We start from the raw sequence: 5000 nt of genomic DNA, 5'->3' as shown, positions 1-5000 counted from the left end.
CGAAAATGTTCAAACAAAAAATGTGTGCCAACACCATTTTTTGTCCCTTACCCACGGCTGAAATCACGGTTCCATGGTTCCGCCCATGGAACGAAACGAAAGGCCATAAACTTGCATGAACTGGCTACCACAAGATGGAACGCCCATGTGTTGTCGATGATGCTGAATTTTCATCGGTTACCTGTTGGGCAGGTTGAATTCCTCCGATGGTTGGAATACTGATGAAATCAAGGGCATTGCCTAATTTCAGTCTGGTGTAAAGGTGGGGTAGGGGGGAGGGGGAGGATGGGGGAGGCATGGCTTATATTTACCTTTCATAAGGCTTTGCTGATGCACTGCCGTTAGATCTTCATGAGACAATATGCACTAAAGCTCTTTATGGACTGGAGATTTCAGTGCATCATTTCCATTTAAGTCTATGATTTTCATAATTCAGTTATTCCTTCTTGGTAAAAGTTTAGCTGGGATTGCAGTAAACGTAGTCCTCCCCCCACCCCGCCCCGGCCACCCCTAACGCCTGTCCGCGGCCGTTGGGAGAATGCCTCTTGCTTGATGTGCCTTTTGCATGCAAATATTGACAAATGACAAGGCCTTCCTTTTCCCTGTCTAGGATTGGGGTGCCATCCTCTGGGTGTTTGCGCTGAAGGGCGATGTTGTGAGTTTTATTTATTGTAATTTTTATTATATATGTATATTCAAATGTATGGCATTATATATATCTATATATGTATCTGTGTGTGTACACATTGCATATATATTATATTATATATATACACTGGAATAAAAGTTGAAAGTCTTGGTATCACTTCGTGAGGACTTTTATTTTCACGTGAGGACTTATATATATATATATATATATATATATATATATATATATATATATATATATATATATATATATATATATATATATATATATAAATATATATATCCTGTGTGTATGCATGTATTAAGTACGAATAAACTAATTTATATAATAAGATACTCAGTATATTTAATTAGCGACAATCAGCAATCAGTCAGCGAATAGATAAAAAAATTAATATGCAACGGAAACTGTGTCTGATCCAGTTTACTCTTCCCCTGGGTCTTCTCATAAAAAAAAAGAAAGCTTTAATAAACGATTTCCTGTCTTACAGTGCAATGGACCTCAGACGATTAGGCAATATGTAATTGGGTTCCCACGATCTTTGGCCCATGACCTTAGCTTTGAATATCAAATTAACTTTACTGGTCATGTATTATGTGTAGCCTGACATATTACGTTCAGTTTTTAAAAAGTTGAATGGTAAGTATTTGTAGTTGGAATTTTCAGTGAAGACGGTAGTTACCATCCTCATCTAGGTAGTCGGAGATGAAAGAGGTTTTCAGGACCCAGTGCTATATATATTAGCACTGTTTTGGTTTTCTTTCAGTGATTTAAAAGAAATTAAGTATACCTTAGTTTAACCAGACCACTAAGCTGATTAACAGCTCTCCTAGGGCTGGCCCGAATGATCAGATTTATTTTACGTGGCTAAGAACCAACTGGTTACCTAGCAACGGGACCTACAGCTTATTGTGGAATCCGAACCACATTATGACGAGAAATGAATTCCTATCACCAGAAATAAATTCCTCTAATTCTTCATTGGCTGGTCGGAGAGTCGAACGCTGGGCCAACAGCGTGCTAGCCGAGAGCTCTACCCACCCCTCCAATGAAGAACTTCAGTGATTTAAAGCCATAGGTCTGTTGATTCATCTGGGTTGAAACTCTCTTCATGTACTCACTTTGAATAACTGAGAACAGAGAATTCTATAGTCCATTTAAGCAGGTTTCACCTCGTGGCAATTAACCTACTTGATTAACTCTAACGTGGTAACACTTCACTACAGTGTAATTACAGTAATTCTGACAAGTTAATGCTTTAAGGCCCGCAGGTAATTCCGACATGAATATAAGCGGTACAAGGTAACACATTACTTGAATAACTATAACAAGGTAACACCTTACCTTAACTGTAAGTAGTTCTATCAGGGTAATGCTTTATACTCCATAGGTAATCCCGTTGGGGCAGTACAGTAATTGTGAAAAGTTACATCTTGGAAACCCTTAAGAAACTGACAAGATAATGTAGTAATTTGCTTTCATCTAAATAACTGATTAACTCAGCTGTTTATCCCCCTCTAAGTAATTGAATAGGATCCATATTAAGTACTTGAAACATCAACACATAATATATAAGTAACTTTCACAAGGTAACCTAACCCCCTTCTTTAGTACCTCTTTGAAGGCAACACTCGACTCGTTCAAGTAATTGACAAAACCCCGCTCCGATGAACACACCTGCTAATTGCAGCACTCCTCTTTTGAAGTATTGTCTCGATGAACACACCTGCTAATTGCAACGCATGTATGTAATATCACATCAGTCAATGATCCCCCACTAGGCAACTTTCACGACATAACACCCTCTTCTCTTCCTGCGAAGTTCAATTTAAAGTAGGCGGCTCTCGATCGCCTAGAGGCACCCCGCACTCTCTCGCTTTCCCCTCGAGGAGGAAATTTCCTGTTATTGCCGAGCGTGTGATTTCTGCAGGCACTTGCGCCGAGAGGAAATTACGTAACTACCGTCGTCGACAGTGCTTGTTTGGAAAGCAAGCGTGTTCGGGAAGCGAGGGAGAAGGCAGGAGCGCGGTTGATGAGAATGTCGTGCACTGCTTTAGAGAGTCGAGAATCTAAGATGAGAGTCACTTGCTATCACAAACTATTCTAGAGAGTCTAGATTTTAGGATGGCGTCATATGCCAATTTAGAGAATCGAGATTCTTAGTAACATATACTGCAGTCTTCTAGAGGGGGTGTGATTTTAAGATGATTATCAATGATGCTCTAGAGAGTCTAGATTCTAAGATGAGATCACATACTATCACAGACTATTCCAGAGATTTTAGATTTTATGATGGAGTCATATACCAATTTAGAGAATCGAGATTCTTAGTAACATATACTGCAGTCTTCTAGATGGGTGTGAGTTTAAGATGATTATCTAATGATGCTCTAGAGAGTCTAGATTCTAAGATGAGAATCACATACTATCACAGACTATTCCGGAGATTCTAGATTTTAGGATGGAATCGTGTGACATTCTAGAGAATCAAGATTCTTAATAACATATACTGCAGTCTTCTAGAGGGGTGTTATTTTAAAATGAGAATCCTATGATTCTCTAGCTAATCAAGATCCCAAGATGAGAATCACGCTGTTCTAGAGAATCTAAATTCCAAGATGGGAATTCCATGCAAATCTGATAACACCGTATTCTACAGAATGAGCCAAGAGTATATAATAAGAACCATGTACTATTCTACCTAATCGAGATTCAAAAATGAGAATCGTGAGCTACTCTAATCTGACTAGACCCAATATTGTTTTAATATCAGTAATCAAGACACCAAGCGGTGTAGGCACGGTCACCCGTCCACGCTCTGTTAAGACCCAATGTTGTGAAACAGAATGAACTCAGTTATATCGAGGTGAACGTATAGGAAATTACTTTAATAGAAAAGGAAATGAAAGAAAGCGAATTACAACATAGAGGGGAATGAGTGGAGCAGACCCACATGGTAATTTTATCTGTGGCCATTAATTTTTTTTTTAAGTTCAACAACTACCTGAGATGCAAGGAGGAGAGATCATTAAGTTTGCAAAAGATGAATGAGTGCGTAAGGTCCCACCTGCTATGTCTGTGGTCGCTAATAGTTATGCATTTTTAAAAAATTTCAACAATGACCTGGTTTTAGTTTCCTGTAAAAGAAAACTATTGTGCCGGCTATGTTTGTCCGTCCGCGCTTTACTCTGTCCGCACTTTTTTCTGTCCGCAATTTTTCTGTCCGCCCTCAGATCTTAAAAACTACTGAGGCTTGACGGCTGCAAATTGGTATGCTGATCATCCACCCTCTACTCATCAAACATACCAAATTGCAGCCCTCTAGCCTGAGTAGTATTTATTGTATTTAAGGCTAAAGTTAGCCATAGTGGTGCGTCTGGCAACGACATAGGACAGGCCACCACCGGGACGTGGTTAAAGTTTAATGGGTCGCGACTCATACAGCATTATACCGAGATCACCGAAAGATAGATCAGTTTTCAGTGGCCTTGATTATACGCTGTAGCGGCTGTATAGAAAACTCGATAGCGCCGAAGAAACCTCGGCGCAGTTTTTACTTGTTTTCGTACGTGCAGTGAAGTTCTGTTTGGAGAAGAGTGGAAGAAAGGGGGGCTGGGGGAATATTTTGGTTTTGACGTTCGTGCTACGAAGGAAACGAATAAAAGATTAGGAACTGGTATGAAAATAATGTAAACGTTTTCGTTTTTCACACTAAAACTTTGGACATTCAGAATTGTTGAAAAAAAGCGTTTTTTGTACAGAACTATTAGATGGAGATTTAGTTAATCTATTTTGCTTTTGAAATATAGTGAGCAAGTGCTAGTGCTCAAAAACACATTTTCAAACACACTCACACACTCAAGTATTTATATATTTACATATACGTATAAATATAAAATATAGATATAGTATATATATATATATATATATATATATATATATATATATATATATATGTGTATGTGTGTGTGTGTGTGTGTTTGTGTTTTTTTTGTGCGTCTATGTTTGGGTAATTGTATATTATATTAAACGCGTGTATTATAATATATAGTGTGCATTTATACACTGAAACACACACACACACACACACATATATATATATATATATATATATATATATATATATATATATATATATATATTTATTTATTGATGAGAGTAAGTGGTCTTGTGGTTGCACATGGTGAATGATGATAATCTAACTACGACATTTATTACAGGAGTAAAAGGAGAGAATTACGAGGAAACCTTTACGTGTTATCTTGAACCTATTAACTACTACTTATGAAAACAAACTCTGTTTACTCTTTAGACGAACCTACAAACATCAGTGGATGTATTTTTACATACG

This window comes from Macrobrachium rosenbergii, chromosome 54, assembly GCF_040412425.1.
Source record: "Macrobrachium rosenbergii isolate ZJJX-2024 chromosome 54, ASM4041242v1, whole genome shotgun sequence".
Classification (NCBI taxonomy): Eukaryota; Metazoa; Arthropoda; class Malacostraca; order Decapoda; family Palaemonidae; genus Macrobrachium; species Macrobrachium rosenbergii.
The sequence above is the reverse complement of the archived record's forward strand: the minus strand, read 5'-3'. Positions refer to the sequence as shown.